Source organism: Lactuca saligna, chromosome 5 (genome assembly GCF_052625555.1).
Source record: "Lactuca saligna cultivar CGN05327 chromosome 5, ASM5262555v1, whole genome shotgun sequence".
Classification (NCBI taxonomy): Eukaryota; Viridiplantae; Streptophyta; class Magnoliopsida; order Asterales; family Asteraceae; genus Lactuca; species Lactuca saligna.
In genome coordinates this window covers 280,755,905-280,781,098 of record NC_136421.1, presented here as the reverse complement: position 1 = coordinate 280,781,098, position 25,194 = coordinate 280,755,905, and the positions used below count along the sequence as shown (strand labels likewise).

General features: G+C 40.2%; 1 non-coding gene across 1 annotated transcript; it reads right to left on the bottom strand.

Moving 5' to 3' along the window:
• Positions 1–22,678: 22,678 nt before the first annotated feature.
• Positions 22,679–22,785, bottom strand: LOC144999159 (small nucleolar RNA R71). The gene has a single exon (XR_013660681.1). It is a non-coding gene; the product is annotated as a small nucleolar RNA R71 (small nucleolar RNA).
• Positions 22,786–25,194: the final 2,409 nt, after the last annotated feature.

Genomic DNA, 25,194 nt, shown 5'->3' with positions numbered 1-25,194 from the left:
TTATTTCCTGTTCTTGTTTGATTGTGGTCTTAGGGTATATTGTTATCCGTCCGACTGTCGTTGATTTCTTAGTTATATATCATATATATTTGTGTTAGATATGAAAGTCTTCATCTTATTCAATACCTTTGTAAATCAAAGGCATGTAATCCCACACTCTATTTAACTATAATAGGTATAGTTAAGACTACTGCTCGTTACCTCTATTACTACTATACTCACTATATCTACTACTACTACAAGTTAATGCACGTTAAAGAGAACACTCTATGTACTATACTAAAAGTTTACTATACTATAATACAAGAGAATACACTAATCCAGATGTATAACACACTATCCCTCTATACGACACTCTATGGTGCAAATACCAAGTAACCAGAGCTTCCCGGAAGAAAAGCGACACTACATGTATAGATCTATACAGGACGGACACTATTACATCCCGACAGTTAACTACAGTCCGAGCCGACTAGGCCCAGGAGTGGCACTACATCACTACACTATGTATGACCGGGAACGTCATCGGAACCTCTATTATCACTCAGTTTGGTTACATGAGAAATCACATCCATATCTAAATTAACACACTAAGGCTTAAAGTCTAAGCTAACTTCCCGAAGTAAATAAATATATATTACCAAATGAAATTTGCAACACTACCACAACCAACCGGCAATATTTCTCCTCATTTACATTGCTTGAAGGGAGTTTATTACCTTATTTTTATAACTGATAGTTTCAATGAAAATACTTTTATACACACGAAGGATTTATCTTACAAATGCTCAGTTTCGGAAAATATAGGATTTTCTAGGGATTTCTTCTATTCTCAAACAGTAATTATAGTTTTTACATTACATGATTGTAAACACTTTTATACAAACGACGACACTAAAATTCTTATGAACTCACCAGCTTTATGCTGATACTTGTTTTCAAAATAACTTGTATCTTCAGTTCAAAGATAGACAGGTACTGGTGCAGCTTTTGAGAAGATGGAGCGTCTACAAGATTCATCTTTTATTTTTTTTATACTTTTGGTATCTATAACTGTGCAGAACACATTTGTAATTATAATAACAATATTAATGAAATGGTTGTTGTCGCTTGATTTTACTATTATGCAATTGTTATGATACTTTACATGACGTCCTCCAACCCAGAACGTATTCCGCCGTTCTCGGTTTTGGGGTGTGAGAGATTGGTATCAGAGCATTGTTTGAATCAAGTATATCAACCCATAAAAGATATACAAACTATAAACACTTCGGGACTAAAACACTCTGACCAAGTATATATACTTTTAAATGCTAAGTATTTAATTAAGTATATAAATACATTCACCAACACAAGGGTCAGTATCATACTAGAACAGAACAAAAGTATTAAGATTGTTGAACATCACGATTGGGCTTAGAGACATATAGTCACATCTAGATGGATGTAGCATGATCAACTATATTTTTCCAGGAGTGACTAGCATGTGCCTAAGAGTGATTGTGGTGTTGCAACAAGTCTAAAAACTTACCAACACTACCACCAGAACATTAGAACAAGAATACTATAGGAGTATTCTGTATTCTACTAACTACATATGTGATAACTAAAAAGGGTCGTTACTAGTAGGGCAATAGTTTCTAAGTGGATACGCCACAGTTACATGTGACTAGGGCGCTATAGACTTAGAATCTGTGACCTTTGCTTCATTTCCTATTCTTGTTTGATTGGGGATCTGGAGTTAGGGTCGCTTATTCGAAGGACTATCTTGCTTCGGTTACATCTAATCGGTATGCACTATGCAAGTATTGGGTCGACTAATAACGATCATCTTATAAGTATCCTAGATTAGTACGTCTGTTAACCTTTTTTTCCCCATTCTCGCGTAGATAGCATGGCTGGCTTCCAGCATCCCGGTGATTTGTATTATCCAAACCAAGGCAATGGAGGATGGCTCGATGAGGAGCCAGAAGATGATCACCCGATCCCGTTGGATGATCACCATGCAGAAGTCTTTTCGGATAGCTCCAGCTTTGAGCCAGAGGTTAACAACCTACCTCGTGTAGCTCCAAACCCCAACCCCCGCCCAACATTTCAAGGTCCCACTCCCATGTGGGCAATAACCTTGAACCGATGGAGCGATAAGCAGGGTCAGCCCTTACCTTTCAACGGAGATCGAAGCTTGTACAACATAAGCGAAGGAGGATCAGCGGACCGAGTGGAAGAAGCTATGGATAGGACGAGGAGGACCAATGAGGCTCTGCAGCAACAGCTAGCTGCATCCTGAGCCGAAGTTAGGGAACTCTAAGCACGTCGGAGGGCTCAGGAACGACATCTTTAGGAAGTTATGCGCCAACTAGCTGATCTGAGGGTTCGACCAATGGGTACCCGTTGCCAGTAGAAGATGTCAAAACACCTCACTCTTTTGTTTAAGGACTAGCCTTTTCTTTTCTATGCTCGGTAGGACACTTGTCTGTAAACATTCCTAACTTTGAAAGTACTCTAATTAGGCCTCTAGACTGCCAACAATTTTCCTTATGGTTTGATGTAAGACCTACTGTTAAGTCACGTTTCCCGAACTCATATTACATCATTAATACCAGTAAAATTGGCAGTTAACTACTCTGTTTCTATGACTCTCTCTGATTTTCGGGCTATGTTGATTTAGTCCATGAAACACTCTTATCATACTTGCGATAGACTCTTACTATTGTCATCATCTCTATGAACTTTCAGTAAAAGATGCCTCCTCACAAGTGCCCGAACAGAGGCAGACCTGCGACTTAAACCCCACCTCCTCCACCTCCTCCTCCGTAGTTCGATCCAGTGCTGTTTCAAACAGCTGTGACGGCAACCATGGCCCAAATGAATTCTGGCGATGCTAGTGGAGCCGGAATGGGCACCAACTCCAGACATGGTGAAATTCCCTTACGTACACAGGGGTGTACTTATAAGGATTTCATGAACTATAAACCAACATTTTTCAATGGGACCAAGGAATCCTTGCTCTGTCCCATTGGATCGAAAGAGCCGAAGCCGTTTTCGAAGTGTGCTCATGCCCCGAAGAAAGCAAAATAAAGTTCGCTGTAACCACCTTCACTGAAAGGGCCCTGACATGGTGGAATGGCCATGTCAGTTCACTCTCTCTAGTAACAGCCAATGCCCTGGGCTGGGACACACTAAAGGACCTACTGAGAAGGGAGTACTGCCCTAAAGGTGAGGTTCAGAAGGTTGAGGAGGAACTTTGGAACCTCAAGATGAAGGGGACAGACATTGTGGCTTATACAGCCAGGTTCTGCGAGCTGGTTGCTATGTTCCCTAACATGATCCCTTCTGAAAGCAAGAAAATCGAACGATACATCTGGACTTTAGTGCCCCCGTATCGAGGAAACGTTCTATCTTCAAATCCTGCAACCTTTGACAGCACCAAGGAGTTAGCCCACAGGTTGATTGATCATGAAACTCCTTCCACCCCATCAACAGCAACAACAACTGCTACTGCACCGCCCAAGACATCCGACAACAAGAGAAAGTGGTGGGACAAAAAGAGGGACACGAAAGCTCAATCCTCTTCTAAAAACCAACAGATAGTGGCTGTCCATGCTGCCACCACTCCTGCTACCCCAGTACCAGCAAAAACCTATGTTGGAAACCTACCCAAGTGTCCCAAGTGCCCCTTTCATCACAACGGCCCCTGCCGTGAATTGCACTGCACCAATTGCTACCCGGAAGGGACACACCGTCCGGTTTTGTAGATCCCAACCCAAACCTATCTCTCAAGTCCCCAGCTCGGGAGTGAGCTAGGCCTGCTATGGCTGTGGAGTGGTAGGTCATTTCAAGAAAAACTGTCTGAAGGCTTGGAATACAGGAGGAACGGGAAGACTACTCGCTATTGGCCACAATGAAGCAGTAGCGGACCCCACAGTAGTTACGGGTACATTCCTTCTCAACAAATCTTATGCTTGTGTTTTATTCGATAGTGGTGCAGAAAGAAGTTTCATAAACCAAAACTTTAAACACTTACTTAAGAAATCCCCTCAACCACTAAAAGAAACATTCGTCGTAGAAATGGCTAACGGAAAGACAGAAAGCTCTAAAGAAATCTACATAGGATGCACCCTCACGCTAGATGATCATTCATTCCCAGTCTACCTCATACCAGTTTCGATCAAGAGTTTCGATGTCATTGTGGGCATGGACTGGTTGAGTCTCCATCGCGCTGATATTCTATGCTTCAACAAAGCCATCCCTCTAAATCAACCGAATAGCGAAACCCTGTTAATCTACGGAGACAAACCCAGTACGAGCCTTCGCATCATCTCGAGTATTCAAGCCCAAAAGTACTTACATAAGGAATATCATGCATTCCTTGCGCGCATCATTGACACGAGCCAGAAACCGAAAGATCTAAAAGACTTCCCCATAGTATGCGATTTCCCTGACGTCTTTCCAGAGGAGCTCCCAGGTTTACCTCCCAAATGTCAGGTTGAGTTCAGAATCGACCTAAGTCCAGGGGATACCCCCGTAGCTAAATCGCGCTATCGTCTAGCGCCTGCTGAGATGCAAGAATTGTCCGGTCAACTTAATGAGCTGCTCAGCAAGGGCTTTATAAGACCAAGCTTCTCACCCTGGGGAGCAACGGTCTTATTCGTAAAGAAGAAGGACGGATCGTTCCGTATGTGCATCGACTACAGAGAACTCAACAAACTGACGGTCAAAAATCGCTACCCTCTTCCCTGTATAGACGACCAATTCCACCAACTGCAAGGGGCGAGTTACTTTTCAAAGATTGATCTTAGGTCCGGGTATCACCAGTTATGAGTGCTTGAGGAGGATGTTCCGAAAACAGCCTTCCGAACTCGTTACGGGCACTATGAGTTCGTAGTAATATCGTTCAGACTGACCAACGTGCCCGCAGTATTCATGGATTTAATGAATAGGGTGTGCTGTCCTTACTTGGATCAGGTCGTCATCGTCTTCATTGATGACATACTCATCTACTCTCGAAGCAAGGAAGAGCACAGCAATCACCTACGGAAAGTCCTAGAAACCCTACGGTTTGAAAATTTATATGTGAAGTTCTCTAAGTGCGAATTTTGGATCCGAAGGGTGGAATTCTTAGGAAACGTGGTTAGTGAGGAAGGAATCCACGTGGACCCATCCAAGATTAAAGGTATCGAGAACTAGTCAGCACCAAAGACGCCTACAGAAATTCATCAATTTCTAGGCCTCGCTGGCTACTACTGCAGATTCATTCAGAATTTCTCTAGGATCGCGAAACCCCTTACCACATTGACCCAGAAGGGCATGACCTTTGACTGGGGAGAGAAACAGGAGAAAGCATTCCAGACCTTGAAACGAGCCTTATGCACCGCACCAATACTGTCTCTCCCCGAGGGGACAAAAGATTTTGTAGTATATTGCGATGCGTCTAACCAGGGGCTCGGTTGTGTCCTGATGCAACGAGGTAAGGTCATCGCCTATGCCTTGAGGCAGCTAAAGAAACATGAGGTTAACTACACCACTCACGACCTAGAGTTAGGAGCGGTGGTATTCGCTCTAAAGATCTAGAGACATTACCTGTATGGTACGAAGAGCACAATATACACTGACCATAAAAGCCTCCAACACATACTGAACCAGAAGGAGCTCAATATGAGACAACGACGGTGGGTCTATCTACTCAATGATTACGACTATGAGATTCGTTATCACCCGGGAAAAGCCAATGTAGTAGCAGACGCCCTAAGTAGAAAAGAGTATTCTGGTCGGAGAGTAAAGTCGTTAACAATGACTATCCATTCGCATCTATCCGCACAGATTAAGGAGGCTCAGCTCGAAGCTTTGAAGCCTGAGAATGTGGCGGGAGAATCCTTACGTGGAATGGATAAGAACTTGGAGGTCAAGTGTGACTGAGCCTTATATCTTACGGACCGAATCTGGACGCCGCGTCGCGGTGGTTTCAGAGACTTGGTCATGAAGGAAGCACACAACACTCGATATTCCGTTCACCCAGGTTCAGATAAGATGTATCTGGATCTCAAAAAGTTATACTGGTGGCCTAACATGAAAGCAGAGATTGCTACCTTCGTGAGTAAATGCCTTACTTGCGCGATGGTCAAGGTCGAATACTAGAATCCATCAGGTCTTCTCCAGCAACCGGAAATACCGGAGTGGAAGTGGGAGCGGATCACAATGGATTTCATAACTAAGCTACCCAAGACAACGGGTGGGCTGGATACCATATGGGTCATTGTTGACAGATTGACCAAGTTCGCGCACTTCCTACCCATCAAAGAGATAGATAAGATGGAGAAACTCACAAGAACATACATTAAGGAAATCGTACAACTACATGGTGTCCATATATCTATAATCTCCGATAGAGATAGTAGGTTCACTTTGAGATTTTGGCAATCGCTACAAAGCGCCTTAGGGACGAGGTTGGACATGAGTACAGCCTATCATCCGCAAACCGACGGGCAAAGTGAGAGAACTATTCAAACCCTGGAAGATATGCTGCGAGCCTATGTGATCGACTTTGGTAAGGCATGGGATACACACTTACCCCTTGTAGAGTTTTCTTACAATAACAGTTATCACACGAGCATCAAGGCAGCTCCGTTTGAAGCCCTCTACGGCCGAAAGTGCAGATCCCCTCTGTGTTGGGCTGAGGTGGGTGACACTCAGTTAGCTAAAGGACGAGTTCTTGATAGCTCTCTCACGGGTCCGGAGATCATTCGAGAAACGACCGAGAAGATTGGACAGATTCGCGAACGATTAAAAGTCGCTAGGGATCGATAGAAAAGCTACGCAGACAAACGAAGAAAACCATTGGAATTCCAGGTGGGAGACCGAGTCCTTTTGAGAGTCTCACCATGGAAGGGCACGATACGCTTTGGAAAGCGTGAAAAGCTAAACCCAAGGTACATAGGGCCTTTTGAGATTCTCTCCAGAATCGGTCTCGTAGCTTACAAACTCAACGTACCCCGCGAGCTCAGTAACATACATCCTACCTTCTATGTCTCAAACCTAAAGAAGTGACTATCCGATGAGACTCTCGTAATCCCACTCGACGAGATCGAGGTCAATGAGAGCCTCAACTTTGTGGAAGAGCCTGCCGAGATTTTGGACCGAGAGGTCAAACAAACGAAACAAAGCCGCATCCCAATTGTGAAGGTTCGCTGGAACACTAAACGAAGATTGGAGTTCACTTGGGAGCGCGAGGATCAAATGTAACTCAAGTATCCCCATCTCTTTGTTTAGTAGTACTGTAATAACCTAGCTGCTTGAATTCTAAATTTCGGGACGAAATTTCCTCTAACGGGGGGATGATGTGACAACCCAAAATTTATTCCATCGTTATAACCCGTTTCCGTTAATAGAATATTCTATTTTTGTTAAGATTCCGTTAACATTTGGGCTAGACAAATCAATAAATGCTTTATTTTATTTTATTAGTGTCGTAATAAAATAAATAAGAACACGTAAAATACCCTCCAATTTATTTGGAAAAAGTTTTTAATTACGACCATTTAAACGGGTAAAATTTTAAACTCCGTTTAACGTCGGTATGGGGTGGATCCCCACCTGGTCAGCAACTCTAGCCCTATATAAGGGAAGAGTGGCTCGTTCCCATGAACTTTTCTCACTCTAAAAGCTTCCTCTCTCTACTTTCTCTCTCTACAAGTGGGTTTTTTTCAAGAATCACCTCATTCAAGCTCCAAATCGTAAGTAATACTCCCTAAATTGTTGTCTATCTTTGCATTCATACAAACTCGAGATTTAATCACTCAAAAACCTTAAAAACTCGAGTTTACGGTTTGGCAATACCTCCCAAAACCGTAAACACCCTTAAGAGGGTTTTTGAAGCCCAAAATCCCTCCAAAACTCTTCTAATACTCGTCCTTGACTTAGAAACATACATGCATGAAGCTAGAAACCAAAAATCGGACCTTTAGGAGAGTAAACATGAGTTTACGGTCCATGAATATTCATGAACCGTAAACACAAAAACCGTAAACACCATAAATGGTGTTTTGGTGCCCCTGACTCCTTCCTTAGCATGATTATTGGGCTAGAAACTTGTATGATTGAGATTAGGACCACAAAACATGAAGTGAATGACGTGATAAAGGGTTTACGGCCGTAAACCCGAGTGTTTACGACCGTAAACTCCCAAGGACCGCAAACTCCAAGTGAGTGCCCTATTTGAACCCTAATCACCCCTCAAGCCTTGGATTTGACCTTAGAACCCTTCCTAGTGATACAAGAAACCTTAAGGCACACAAATATACTCCTCCCATGAGTTTACAGCCGTAAACTCATGGGGGAATTGGTCCCTCAACCGTAAACTCACCTAAGGTGAGTATTTGATGAGTAAACTCCACAGTGAGGCCTTACACCAATTCCTTGCAACCCAATAGCCTCCTAGCACTTAGAACAAAGTGTTTTCATGCATTAGGGTGTAATTACTTACTTATTTAGTGTTTAGATAACTAATTAGAAACCATTATGTGTTACTACATGTTTCATAGGATCCGTGTGAGTGTTCATATTCTCATTTGGCGTCTAGCATTCTACCCGGCAACTTCACCCACTAAACTCGTTGCAGGTGAGTTCATACCCCTTAATGAACCTTTTCAAATGTTTTTACATGTTTTAGGGGGGGTGATACAAGTTAAATACAACAAGTGTTAGTATCAAATCATACGTGATTTATAACCTGCAACTAAAAAGGATTTTCTATACTTTTGGCTACTTATCCATAAAATGTTTTAAAGAATTATCAAACGCATTTTCAAGGTTAGATTGTTGTTAAACTATTTTCAAACTATGTTTAAAATACTTTTCTTTTAAACTATATCTATACTAATATATTTATATAAGTAAGACTTGAAGGATTTAGGACGGATAGCTCGCCTTATTTCCTGTTCTTGTTTGATTGTGGTCTTAGGGTATATTGTTATCCGTCCGACTGTCGTTGATTTCTTAGTTATATATCATATGTATTTGTGTTAGATATGAAAGTCTTCATCTTATTCAATACCTTTGTAAATCAAAGGCATGTAATCCCACACTCTATTTAACTATAATAGGTATAGTTAAGACTACTGCTCGTTACCTCTATTACTACTATACTCACTATATCTACTACTACTACAAGTTAATGCACGTTAAAGAGAACACTCTATGTACTATACTAAAAGTTTACTATACTATAATACAAGAGAATACACTAATCCAGATGTATAACACACTATCCCTCTATACGACACTCTACGGCGCAAATACCATGTAACCAGAGCTTCCCGGAAGAAAAGCGACACTACATGTATAGATCTATACAGGACGGACACTATTACATCCCAACAGTTAACTACAGTCCAAGCCGACTAGGCCCAGGAGTGGCACTACATCACTACACTACGTATGACCGCGAAGGTCATCAGAACCTCTATTATCACTCAGTTTGGTTACATGAGAAATCACATCCATATCTAAATTAACACACTAAGGCTTAAATTCTAAGCTAACTTCCTGAAGTAAATAAATATATATTACCAAATGAAGTTTGCAACACTACCAGAGCCAACCGGCAATATTTCTCCTTATTTACGTTGCTTGAAGGGAGTTTATTACCTTATTTTTATAACTGATAGTTTCAATGAAAATACTTTTATACACACGAAGGATTTATCTTACAAATGCTCAGTTTCGGAAAATATAGGATTTTCTAGGGATTTCTTCTATTCTCAAACAGTAATTACATTGTTTACATTACATGATTGTAAACACTTTTATACAAATGACGACACTAAAATTCTTATGAACTTACCAGCTTTATGTTGATACTTGTTTTCAAAATAACTTGTATCTTCAGTTCAAAGATAGACAGGTACTGGTGCAGCTTTTGAGAAGATGGAGCGTATACAAGATTCATCTTTTATTTTTTTTTATACTTTTAGTATCTATTAACTGTGCAGAACACATTTGTAATTATAATCACTATATTAATGAAATGGTTGTTGTCGCTTGTTTTTACTATTATGCAAGTGTTATGATACTGTACATGACGTCTTCCACCCCAGAACGTATTCCTCCGTTCTCGGTTTTGGGGTGTGACAATTTATGTTGGTGCTAAGCGATACGGAGACTTGGCCATAGGATTTGCTCCGGGAATTAGGTCGATGCGAAGCTCGACTTGGCGTTCGGGGGGAATTCCCGGGAGCTCTTCGGGAAAGACATAAGGAAAGTTGCAGACTTCGGGGATGCTCTTGAGGACTTTAACTTCCTGTTTCTCGTTGATTACACGATCTAGGAATGCATGACACTCCTTTCGCATAAGTTTTTGAGCTTTGATGCATGAAATGATGCGAAGATTGGAACTAAGTTTATCACCGTAGATCATGAGGGTCTGGCCAGGGGAAAGATTGAGACAGATGGCTTTTTCGTAACAAAGGATATCAGCATGATTGGGACTCAACCAATCCATGCCAATGATAACATCAAAGCTCTTTATGGAAACTAGCATTAGGTCGATAGGAAATGAATGATCGTTCAGGGTAAGGGTACAGCCTATGAATATATCGCTAGCATTCTCTTTCTCACCGTCAGCCATCTTGACGGTAAATGTTTCGATTAATGGTTGAGGACTATTTTTAAGAAGATGTTTGAATGAATGGCTAACAAAACTTCTTTCAGCACCAGAATCGAAAAGGATGCTAGCATAAGATTTGTCGAGAAGGAACGTACCCGTGACGACGGTGGGATCGACGACTGCCTCATCTCGCCCCACAGTTAGAACTCTCCCGGTGTTGCCAGTTGTTGCTGCCTTGGGGGAGTTTTGCTTGAAATGCCCAACTTCACCGCAACCGTAGCAGGCCTGACCGACACCCACTCCGGAACCTTGATTGGTTGATTGGGTTGGTGCTTTGCAGAATCGAATCGTATGCCCCTTTGTACCACAGTTGGAGCATGACAGTTCACGACATGGATCGGGGTTATGGGGGTAGTTACACCTGTCACATTGAGGAAGGGTGCCAGCATACCTACTGGTAGGTGCTTGAGCTGTAGAAGCGGCGGCAGAAACAGCAACAGGGGTAGTAGCAGCGTGGACTGCCACAGTTTGCTGCTTCTTTGAAGGCTCTTGCGAAGACTGACCCTTCTTCTGCTTCCAAAATTTTCTTTTCTCACCACTCCTTTTTGTCGGTTCAGGAGCGGTGGCCACTTCATCAATATCATCTCCATGGTCGATCAGAATTTGCACCAGGCATTTAGCGCTGTCGAATGTGTTTGGCTTCGCAGCCAAAACATTTCCCTTGGTTGGCTGGGTCAGCCTCCAGATGAATCTTTCAATCTTTTTACTTTCCGGGGTAACCATTCCCGGAAAAAGAAGCGTCAGGTCTTCAAATCTGGAGGTGTAAGCGGCGACATTGGAACCCTTCATCTTTAGGTTCCAGAGTTCATGCTCTAGCTTGTGCATTTCGCCCCACGGGCAGTATTTAGCAAGTAGAAGCTCCTTCATGCTCTCCGAACCCATAGCATTGACTATAGGAACGGTTAAGGATTTGACTCGGCCATTCCACCAAGTTAGGGCTTTATCGGTGAAAGTGCAGGCGGCGAACTTCACTTTGTCAGCTTCAGAACAGACACAGATTTCGAAAATAACACCTCCAGTGTCATTGAAGGGTGTGGGTTTCGCGTTCATAAAGTCTTTGTAGGAACACTCCTTCCAATGTCCCTGACTACCTTCCTGGTTTTGGGGCTGAGTACCACCTCCTGGCCCGCCGGAACCGCCGAGGTTCATTTGAGACATGTTAGTAGCCACATCAGCAGTAACGGCTGCTTGGAACATGGTAGGATCAAATGGAGAGGGAGGTGGTGGAGGAGGATTGTTGTTCTTTGAGCTGGGTCTTTTCTTTGGAGGCATCTTGATCTAAAATGATCAGGAAAGAGAGGATGGTAAGTCCTCTGAATTGAATCAAGAGATATGGAACAAGAGATATCTCATTATGACAGATAAAGTGTTTTACTATGCGATAATATATAGGGAGACTATCAAAGCAAGGGAAATTATCGCTAAGGGAAATGAGTAGCAACACTTGAATGAGGATTTCTATAGCGAAATTGGCTCTAGATAATACTCCCATAGTATTTTATGTTTCGTTGTGACGATGATTCATTGTTTGGATATTTGGTAAGTTTTAGGCCTGCCGCACACCACAGTCACTCCCAAGCACATGTTGGCCGTGTCTCAAAAGAATATTGTTGATCGGGCTATATTGACCCTAGACACGACTACATAACTGCCCAGGTTTAACCACAGTGCCCAACACCCAATTACTTATGTTTTGTTCTACTTGGGGTTACGGTTTCCGGCGTTTAGGTATTCTTGTATACTTGAAGTAAAAATACTTATATTTTTAAAGTATACTTTTAGTTCAGAGCACTTCAGACCCTTAGTGTTTATAGTTATAGACCATGTAAGGTTCGGTATACTTAGTTCACTATAAACAAGGGCTCTGATATCAATCTGTCACACCCCGAAACCGATGGTGGAAACGTTCCGGGGGGAAGGACGTCATGTAAAATATCACAACCAATGTACATAGTAAGCATAGTAAACACAGATGATTACATTACATAGGAATATTTACATTTGTTTGAAAGCAAAGCAATACATGTTTTATAGATACATCAGTATACAAAAGTAAAGACGAGACTTCTAAACGCTCCGTCTTCTCCAAAAGAACGCGTGATACCTGTCTAACGAGAACCCGAGAATACAAGCAGTTTTGAAATTATCAGCATAAAGCTGGTGAGTTCATAAGCGGTTGGTTTCTGGTAAAAGAACAAGTTTCCTTTGGTTTTCTGAAAAAGTTGTTATCCAAGAAAATCCCACATTTTCTTATAAGAGAAGTTTAGTTATCCATTTGTTAAACAGCCTGGGTATGAAAAGTTAAGTTATCCCAGGAAAAACCCTTATTTTCCTTAAAAGTTGGTTATCGATCCGGAATGAAGTGTACAAGTATCTACCATACTTGTAGCGTTAAGTGAAGTTTCCTGAAAGCCTGGTTATATTTGAAAAGTACATTAGTTTTAACACGTATATAAAACTAATAAGTAGGTAGTAAACTAATTCCTAAGTGTATTAATTTACTAAATTATTTATTACTTAAAAAGTAAATCTCCATTATCTAAGTTTGCGAGTTCCATAACCATACGATAGACTAAATATGGCAATAAGAAGTTCATTATCATTTTATGACTTTTGTCACCTGTAGACCTGCCGGTCCCACTGTAGCTAGCAGAAAGCTGCAGGGTAGTCAGCCCCGTATAGATCTATACACTAAAGTCATGCTCTCCTTCTAGGAGATTCTGGTTACAGGGGTGTTCCTCCACTCGCATATCTTTGTGGAGTGTTTTAGAGGACGTGTCTCCGATCTTAAGAATAACAAATTTACAAGTAATAATACGGAAAATCCTGTTTGATGAATGGCATGAAATCCTTTATGAAACATAAAATATAACATTTTATAATGAGTTTCGCAATTAGTTTGAAAACTAACTCTGCAAGTTACACGATTGGTTAATACGGTTTTTAGTGTTAAAAGCATACGGAATATGAAACATTTCATACGAAATAATAAGTTTGAGTACAAGATTTCCTTGTACTTTTGCTTGTATTCCCCCTGAAAACATAAAAAAACACGGAAAATGGTGTAGGGTTATGAACTCACCAGACGAGAAATGTGTCGGGTAGGATGCTAAGTGTCAGTTTAGGGCTTGAACACACGCGAGGCTCCTATGTAACATGAGGAGATACATAATTGTATCTAATTATACATTGAACTACTAATCAAAATTGGCTTGTAAAGAGAGAGAGTAGAGAGAGTGTTATGAGTGGGAAAAAACTTCAAATGAAGTCCACTCACCCTTTTATAGGGTTTGAGTTTGTGGCCCGGTGGAAATCTACCCGATACCGACGTTAAACGGAGCTTATGGTCGTACCCGATTAAGTTGTCGTAACCCGATGTGGTCGTGAATTAGAAACTTTTAAAAAGAATATTGAGGGTGTTTCACGTGTTTCTAATGCGTTTGGACACTCATGAAGTCATAATAAAAGTCTCAATTTAAATAACCTAATCCAAAATGTTAACGGAACAATTCGATAATGACGAGTTTTATTGAAAGAAACGGGTTACAGTGACGGAATAAATTTCAGGTTGTCACAAAAATATAGTGATAAAACTCACCTGGACAATTACTCAGACGATTGGTAGTTATCAGGGTGATCCTACTAACAATGCAATTGGCGGCTAAGACGCTTATCAAGTATTAACCTATAATACTATAACTTATTAATCTATATGACAATATGGTAATGAAAGCTATATCTTTCACTAATCCTAATGAATACCAAGAGTTCTATCAAATAATGGTCATCGAGGAAGGCCAGTTGGGAGGCATGACCATTTCGACATATAGCCTTTCTGAAATCAATCAACCAAGCTAACGTGCCCATTCTAAACAGCTCTCCCATACATAGATCAATCATTATTATGACTAGAATTACTGATAAATCTTATTTATGTATTCATAACAACGACTATGAATATAAATATAAGTTACACTTAAAGCGTAGTAAGTGCAACTCAACTTACAGGAGTTTCTAGTGAAAACCGAGATTTGTGTTGGCAGAAATCCGACCCAATAACTTCTTTCTTCTCGGCTCTCTGATGCCGCACGACCTCGCTAAAGTAGAGATATCTAGAATCCCGAAAAAAACCCAAGAGAATTCGGATCTTAGAGAGAGATGAGAGAGTTTGGAGTAAAAAAGGAAGGGGGAAAATGAGGATATATATAGACAAGTTTTGGTCAAGGCGTGTCGCACCCTATAGCGACGTCGATCCAACGACATGTTGAAATGTATCAAAATCCTTGTGTTCCATGCACCCTGCTTCTAGAAGCGTGTTTCATGCCTACCTTCGTATGACTCTTTTCGAAAAACTTCAAAAAATCTTATCCTTCTCATATAAGATCTGTTTTTGATGTTCTTTATATCTACTGGTAGCTATCGACGAGTACTACAACTTTAATTTAGACTCTTTCGGCTAATTATCACTTTATTTTAAAGTTATATTTTTAAAAGGATTAGACTGTTAAAGTCCGTATAAAAATTATAACTCTTTCATACAACATCCGTTCTCGACTGTCTTTATATTGAAAGACTTATTTCTATGGGATCTTCAACTCTTATTTCTGATTGTTTCAGCTATCAATCAACCGATTTCCATTTTGATTTCAGTGTTGTGCACTACTATACCGAAACTTAGAAAATCATAACTTCCTCATACGAAGTCAAATTTAGGTGTTCTTTATATGCACAAGTTTTCCTTTTCGATTACTACGACTTTCATCAAGACTATTTATCCTAAATAGTCCTCTATGAAAAATGTCTATTTACATAACTAGTCTTTTTATATTATAAGACGAAAATGGGATGTTACAACTCTCCCTCACTTATAGAGATTTCGTCCCCGAAATCCTACATCTAACACATCTTAGGATAATGCCTTTACACTAGCCTATTGGGTTACGACATCGAATTTTTCCATTTGTACTTATTTAGCTGTAGAACTTCATTTATTACCATAGATGTACTCCCGAATTCCTTATGAAATCTACCAAAACTGGGAAGTCATCGGTTTGGATTTCCAAAATTTACACGCTATGATTTCTGATCACCTTCATATGTAAAATGTTGACATATTCGAATTCTTAAGAACAGATTAATTATGGAAATTTATCTATGACATCCTCATGGAATCTACTTTCCGGAACATGCCTCTGAAAAGGCTTATGGCATATCCTTAAAACACACACAAATCTAGGTTGCAAATGGTTTCTCTACTTAATTCAGGTGTTCCAACATCCTGAATTTTAACCAAAACTACTATAACGAGTTTACTGGCTTAAAAATATTGGAACCGATACTCTAATATTGGTGATGAGCTCATTATTAGGCTTGCTTATCTTCCAACCTACTAGATTATAATGAACACTAGGTCACTAATAACCTTCTCTAAAGGCTCTAACTACCTTACATATATCAAGGAACAACTATTTTCGAGCAATTTGTTCTTATGCCCACTCCTGATAGGTCGTGATACTTATGCAACTACTGGAATTATGATGCCAGATTGCTCTTGTTATTATCCTTCTAGGGCCTAAAGACTCATGATCAGCTTCTTAGTGGTCTTGAAGACTCACAACCATTATATCATTGTTCTGAAAGAACCCAACCATCATCATTCCTTGATATTTATTAATCACAATCGATCTTTGATACTTAAGCTTTTGATATTATAACTGATACCTATGCAGTAAGACACTAAACTCTATTCATCATCCTACATTTTCCTATGGATGTTATAAACTTAACTATTAATGCTCTCGCTTATTAACAAAAGGAGTAACTATGCCAAACATGTAATCTACCTTAAAGCTTAAATTAACACTGACGTATTGTCGATCATATACGTAGTCGCACTCGACGATCTATCTATATGACCCTCAATTGAACAAACATACCTAGGAACTTACACTAACTTCTTTCGATCCTATGTGTCCTTTATTTATTAATGAAGCTTATGCATCCAATAAAATTTGGAGAACTTAAAAAAATTCTCTAATGATATCATGCCACCTCACTACAACTCAAACTCCCAGAGGAAATCCTTAGATCCTCCTCCTACTTCCAGGCTAAAGTTTTTACTACTATAATCATACTTGAACTGGCGAAACATCTCCACAACTTGATCTCCAGCAACCAAAACTACTTACGTAGGTGTTAAAGAGGATTCATCCTTATATCTGAACCTTACTAATCCATTCTTGGGGTCATTATTTATCATCAACTTTTGTCGATAACCTCAAGATCAACCGATCGTGCATGGATCAATGATTCGATCCTCCAACCCTATCATGTATACTGTTGATACCTTAGCAAACTTCGAAAGCTATTACTACCTCATTTAATAGGCACAATCCTTTTCAAGTGATCACTTTCTAGATGTTTCGCATGTTAGATGATATCCTAAAATTATCATAGGGTGAAAACACTTTCTCCTAGGACATTGATCCTACTGCTAGAATTCCTTGGATCGGGATAACTGAATCCCTACTATGGTTATAATCAACTTTCTAAGTTTAGTATATGTCTTGAGTAGTCGACACTCTCTATGGGAAACTACGCCACCTACGGAATTCCTTATGTAACTGATTCTCTGTTGCGAGGATAAATCCCTCATCTGTGAAGGTACGAAGCTATATGGTTCTCTTGGTTGTTTGAACCGAATATATGAATTTGGAAACTTCCTAAAACCCATTAGTCGTTTGAGAGGAAAGACCACCCTTTCCTTGAGAAGCAAGAAATTCATAGCTTATAAGAAATCTAATAGAATACTTCCTTATTCTGATACTTGCATAACAAAATCTAAGCTAACAACCTCCGCCTACTCGCGTTGTTATTCTCTTGGACTTTGATGTCGAAATCGAAATTCGAACTGCAGTTCACACTTTCTCTTTAAGGGTCAGCTCTCCCCCACTTGGGTTCGACCCATCATCTTCTTCTACTCATAACCGAGTAATTTCAAGCTGGCTCTCCCTATTTGACTTGTAGCTCCTTTTGACTTTGAAGAAACTCTTGGTTGTCATATCCAATAACCTTCAATATTCCTTTCATAGTACTACTGCTTATGCCCACCACAAGTGATATTCTCACATAACACGACCAAAACACAATAAGGTCATGACAATCACAATGGTGTTTAGTAATGTACTAATGCACATGTATAACTAAACGGTATATGATAAATAACGTAGTCGAAATACTAGAAACATCGACGGTTGTTTGATTCACTCAATCCTTCACGTTTCTCCGAGACAATCACCTTGTCGTGTTCCAGTCGTCCCTCGTGTAATGATCCTCCTAACACCTCTAAAGCACTTGAGTGCAAGTGCATGAAAAACACTTGCATGTGCCTCTCTATACTGGATACAATGATCACCACTTCTAGAGGTCTGAACTTATTCGCTGATGATAGAGCTTGAACCTACACATGTTCTTTCATCCGTCGATAGATCTTTATTCCCAACTCGTGATTCATACGCTCAACTTCTAATGGGCACACATATGCTCTTTCCTCACTCATCCTACAATGTGGTTTCTATCACAACAACAGTATTAGATCGAATGATCATATCATGATAACCTTTTATTGTAAAATGATTCCTAACAAGCTGAATGATCATATCCTGATGACCTTTTGTTGTATAATGATTCCTAACGTGATGAACCCTTGTCTCTATGAGACATACCCTAGTATGGAAGACACCTTCCATCTCTCTTATTCTTTGTATGCTAATAACTTGATCCTTCTACCTTGGGTGATGGAGGTCGACATAAAACCACACCACAACAGGTAGCAACACTAGCCTCTAGTTGCTTCGCTCCAACAAATGTTGCAATTCTTTTGTCGATTATCTTGATCACTTCCTTCTTAAATCTCACGACTAAATTTAATTCTCAGAACCAAATCACTTATGCAGTTCTACTTTATTCAGAATCAATCTTTCATGGCCACTTAGGACTGAACTTAAAGTCACTCTCCCTGACATCACCTTATAATAGTAATAATGGAAATAATGTGAAACGAATTCGTAGTGTTAGCCATACTATCTACCTAACTACCAGTGTCTTAACACCTACTCATACTTATCCTAATAATTGTCTTGTAGTTTCCAAGTTGGTTCCAATACTACACACGATGACTGCTATGTGTCTTAATGAGCATATACAAGAAATTTTCCTAGGCTCCACTAGGGCTTTGAATCTTTACCAATGCCATACCTTACGAATATATGCCCTATCAAACATATATAAAACTTCCTAGACTCTCCTTCTAAGATTCCTTTCCCCTTCACCCTACTATTAGCTAAGGAAGAACTTCTACAAATATTAACTAATTATCGAACGAATACAATTGCATGTTGCTAAAATCAAACAACTTGTCGACTGAAAGATCTGACACTACCATGGTTAGAATCATATAAGAGTTGCGTAATAACACGAAATTAAGCAATCTAAAACTATTTAATTTTCGGACCATGCAACCTAACACATTTTCAAATAACTAAAATAGCAATTAACAAGTAAATTCCTAGGCTATAAGGCATCTTAAGTATCAAGCAATTCTATTTTGCAATTGAAAAGATCCCTAACCTACATACTAACATGAATTTCTATCATTTCACATATCAACAATCCTAACAATATAAATATTTTAGGAATCACTTTGTTTTCTGAGCTCAGGCTAACTATACGCATCACATTCTTTTTATTATTCTTTTTGTAAAAAGATTTGTTAGTTACTCAAATCCTTAGTTTGAGTCTAGAATCACATGAGTGGTCATCCAATTCTCTCAAACCAGGGCTCTGATACCAACTTGTAAAGTCCTGATTTTCAATCCAAAATTTTCATTTTTATTAATTCAAATATACCAAAGTATAATCACGTTATGCGAAAACATGTTGTGAGTGCATGTGTGTACAGTCGAACTGTGCCTTTCTCAAGAATCATTGAAACCTGAAAAACATTTATAATCAACTGGGTATGCACGAAGCTTATTGATTTTCCCAAAATACCATATACCACAATGACAATACATATACAATGCATACAGATAATGACCTTCAACATAAAGTTGGTTAGCCCCTTGGCCTTTAGCATGAAGTTGGTCTGCTCCTTTTTACCTTCAGCGTAAAGGTGGCCCACACCTTGGCCTTCAGCATAAAGCTGGTCCGCCCTCAACTCCCGCCACAATATATCAATACATATCTAGCAGACAAATAGTTCCACACAATAGGCAACTAACTAAGCTGGTCTAATTGCCTAATAGCAAACTACATGGTAACTGCATCCTAACATACAGATGATACATACCAAAGTATATAATATAGTGAGAAAACTCACATGGACAATTACTCAGATAATTAATATTTATGAAAATGTGTCTAAGTCCATAACTATATTTGGTATGTACTTGACCCGGTTGAGCATGGTCCTTTTGGGGTGCCTTCACCAAAGCAACTTGACAGGATGATTTATAAAGAAAGAGGATATTTTGGTTTATTAATATATTATAAGAATAATATATTAAGAGAGAAATCATATTTGTTTAATTAGCATTAGTTAAACAATTAATTCAAAATTAATTATTGTGACTGAAAGAGATTAATTAAATAAAGGGGACTGGAACTGCAATTATAAGATAAATGATTTTGGGCTGAGAATTCTTATGGATTAAGGCATGGATGAAATTAAGCTGGAGTCCATCTTGAATTCGTCCAAGGGGGCCTTATTCTGGAAGGTTCAATGGACTGCTTAAGGCTTAAGCTATCCAATTAGGGTTTTGACTGAAACCATAACAGCTCAAGTATAAAAGGACGCCTAAGGCATCAGAATTCGACCACTTGATCCCTTGGAAGCTTGGAGCCGAATTCTAGCCTCTCATCCTCTCTCATAAACATCATCCTCTTGCCTTGGTGTTTGTAAGCCATTAGATGCATCGCATTTGAGGTGCCTGGTTCTCGTAAGCTTTGAAGATTCAAGTTTCTTACTACAATCAAGAGGTAATATTCTTACTTGGTTATTTATATAGATCTCAAGTTTGTAGTATGCTAGATTAGGGTATTCAAGTCTTGGATTAATTGCATGTACAATAGAGAAACCTAGATCCAAGCTTTAGGGTCTTACATGAGCACATAGGATTGTTCTTTTGTATATAACCCATCAATAAGTGGCGTCGAAAAGAGAGGCAAGAAAATAGTCACCAAAGTGGAGGCTAGTGAGAAGAGAAAATTATTTCTTCCCGATAGACAACTCATAATACCCAAACTCAAAAACCATTTTCTCTACTTTTCTTCGAGGGTCCGTGATAACTCTATGGAAAAACATGTATTATAGAAGTAAATGATCCCTATCTACTTCAAGAATATATAACAACCTCCCAAAACATGTATTTCAAAACATAGTCTCGCATGTCAGTTTGTTTTTTAGTACCGCAAAAATATCCACAACGATTGCGAGCTTGCAAGTTAGTATAATTGATGCATCAAAAATCTTGTCATGATGCAAATATAAAATTTTCATAAGTTTAAATCCTATTCCAGAATGAAATGTGATGAACATTCCAAACATGTTCTTTGCATTCCGAAATGTTCTTCGTGCTCGGGACTAGTTCCTCGTGTAACATCCCATTTTCACAACCAAAATTTTCATTTTTAATTAAGGTAAAACTGCTCATTTTCAAAATACAAGTTAAGGGAAACCATTTGTACTAGAGCACATTGTTGAAAATCAGAGTATTATAGTAAATGTGAAATCTTTGTTGTTGCTGATGAATGTGTACAGTTATGCCTTTGCCTTTCCACATTCATTGATGATACCTAAAAACATTAACAGTCGGGTAAGCACGAAGCTTAGTGAGTTTCCCCAAAATACCCTACACAACAAATACATATAAACATTATGTATACTTGGTGTGTTGGACTAACCGCTCCCTGAGTTTTTTCGCATGCTGCCTCAACCCAACTTCTTCCCGGGTTAATTGGCATGTTGCCTTAACCCAACTGCTACAATATGTCAACATATAAACAGTCAACAATTCAAGTAGGCACATAAATACATGAAACTATCAACCATACATCTCATTACTGCTTACTAGACCCCTCAGAACATACTACTCTGCTACCAACAAATCTCCATGAAAACCATAGCCATAAGTAACTAGCCTACTGGTACTCTAAACAACATACTACTACTGTTGCATCCTAACACATAAGGATGTAAATATATCTAACAACTCACCATAATGCAACAACATCCTAAGCACAAGGATACATAACCAAATCTAGTGGGTCGGCATTGGTGCCTTCGACCCACGAGTATAGTGAGGAAAACTCACCTAAATCGAAGAACCTAGAAACACTACGGTACGCCCCCTTTTCTATACTACTTGCTTCCACAAACTTTCTAACACCAAAAACATGGTAAAATCTTAGTCAATAGCCCTAATCCTTCAAGTTTAACTCAAAGTTAAACTAATAAAAAGATCAATGGTCAACGATCAACAAGTCAACTGCCCCTTACGACGTGACAAGCATAGTCTCACATCGTGAGCCACTAAAAGACAAAATAATCGAGACTCTTTGATCCTCACGACGTGACAGGCATAGTTTCACGTCGTGCGATCCGTCTGAATGACATTTTGATGAATAAATTTCATAATCCATTAAGCCACTAGCTAATTCATCTTCTCCAGAAGGCTTCCTAACATCTCAAAGACCATAAAAATCGATGCTTTAAGGTCTTGCATGTCCAATTCAAGACTTGAGCTCTAATTAAGGCATTCATGAAGAAAAAGGAGGTCAAAGCTCAAGCATGAACTCAAACATGAACCAAACTTCAGATCCACAACATATAATCACCAAGGGACTCTAAGGACCCATAAAGTTGCCAACTTTATGGAGTCCCAACATTTTAAATCATCTAACCAAGGATAATCATGCGTAAGACGCTAGATCTAGCAATAAGAAATTACAAAAGTGGCAAAGCTTAAGAGAAATATCCTGAATTTTCAACAATTAGAAGAGGAGTCATTATACGAAGCTTGGGAACATTACAAGAGATTGTTACGACATTGCCCTCAACATGACTTCAATGTGCAACAAGAAATCTCAGTATTTTATGGAGTCAACGTAGGCACTCGTCAACTTTTCGACTGTAACGACCAAAAATTCCAACCAATTTAAAATTTTCAAAAACATCCCGATTCCATTAAAGTTATTACAAAAAGGTGTTCAATACAATTTATTTAAAGTATTCCCAGAATCTCATCACAACATAAACACGAGGAGCGGTACGATCACGCCTTTGCCTTGCCACGGTCTCCTGAAGAACCTGAAAAACATTAAACCACAACTGTAAGCCCGAAAGCTTAGTGAGATATCCCCAAAATACCAACCACATAAACCATACACGCATAACATGCCATAACATATCCGATCACAGAACAGCCATGCACTTCGGGTCTACTGTGTGACTGGTCTGCTACACCGGCCAACAGTCCACCTGGTCCACCCTCCGAGTCTAGCCATATACCTCGAGTCTGCAGTGTGATTGGTCCGCCCGCACTAGGCCTTCAATCCACCTGGTCCACTCTCTGAGTCTACAGTATGACTGGTCCGCCCGCACCGAGCCTTCAGTCGGCCTGGTCCACTCTCCGAGCCTCGGCACGTCTGGTCCGCCCTCTTGGGGCCTAAAGCCTATCCGGACCGCTCGCTAGGCCTTCGGGACAACCGGTCCGCCCTGGGTATCTTAGCCTACAGCACAAAGCAGGACCCGCCTCAACCCAACTCCAGTCCAACAACCATGTGCACATAAACATACAATCATACAACAATTCACAGTCAACAAACCGATCAAACAAATCACATAACATATCATCATCCTAACCAGGATACCGACATAACCGGTTACTAGCGTAGCATCACCCTACATCTCAGGATACCGATCTCAACCAGGTCTCTAACATATACCATCCTAGCTACCAGGATGCAAACATATCAAAGCAATAACATACAATAAATACCCGGATCTCAATCCGATAAAGGGTCGGCCTTGGTGCCTTAGACCCTGATGATATAGTGAGGATAACTCACCTCGAAACTGCCGACTAAACATATAACCCAAGCTGCTCCGATCACTGATACGATCTCCACCACTGGACAACCACCAAGGCAGTGAACTCAAAACAATATCCAACAATTACCAAAATGCCCCTGACAATCACTGGTCAACCCTTGGTCAAAGTCAACCCCTGACTGACTCTACTTGCTGAGTCAACCCGATGATTCCCCGAGTCCCCATGCTCAGAATTCCCCAATCCACGACTCAACTCGCCGAGTCACCCCGAGACTCTCCGAGTTTCACAACTTTGAGTTCACTCATACACAACTCACCGAGTCATCCCTTGACTCACCGATTCACGGCTCAACCAGGAAAGATTGGGACTCTTCGACAAGACTCGCCGAGTCCAAGAATAGACTCGTCGAGTCTAAGGCTATCTTCAACCTACTCGCCGAGTTATTCTTCCAACTCATCGAGTTCCAGGCCATCTTCAAGCAACTTGCCGAGTCCACCCTTGTGACTCGCCGAGTACCACCGGGTCTGAATCCATACAGAGGCTTTCCAAGCCATGCAGATGATCCAAACCATAGATCTACCCTCCCTAAGGCCATCCGTCACGTAATGTGGCAAACTTTACGTGAATCCAAGGAGATCTAGGCATTTTCACTCTAGGGTTTGGGCTTGGGACAAGATAGCTCCATCAATCACTCACAAACAGGGACTTTTATGCATTCTATCCCTTCTCCATTCCAGATCTAAGGTAGAAACATCCGATCTAACCTCTAAACTCCAATACACCAAAAGATATGATCTCTAACACCCCCAAAAATGATGAATCTAGACAATAGCAACTCAAACAATGAAATAATACCTTAAAAGGAGGCTCCAAGAGAAGATTAATCCAGATCCTTGCAAAGCCCTTTGATCCAAGTCTCTTCCCCTTCAAGATTTCTTCAACAATCACCTCTCCAAGCTCCAAATGCACTCTAATCCCTCACAATCACGTCTTAGAGCTTTCTGGACTTCTACAGAGGGTAAAGAGGCTGGGGAGAGGGTATAATGTTCTTTATATAGGGCTCATCCTCCGGATTTAGGGTTTCCTCCACTCAGCGCCTACTCACCGAGTCCATCCGCTGACTCGCCGAGTCGGCCACTTAACACGCGACCAAGTCGTGACCCTACTCGCCGAGTCCACTCGTGGACTCACCAAGTTGCTCTTTCCCATTTTACTCTTTTATCCCTTCAACTTTACTCTTGCTATTCCGGGATGTTACAATTCTCCCCCACTTAAATTAGGCTTCGTCCTCGAAGCCTGCGGAAACTCAACTCCAGAAATACTCCTGCAACGCACCACCTGGCATTAACCCAGCCAGGTTCCTCAAAACATAACTATAGAAACCAGAAACTCACTTTCTCCTTTCTTACGGTGTCCTGACCA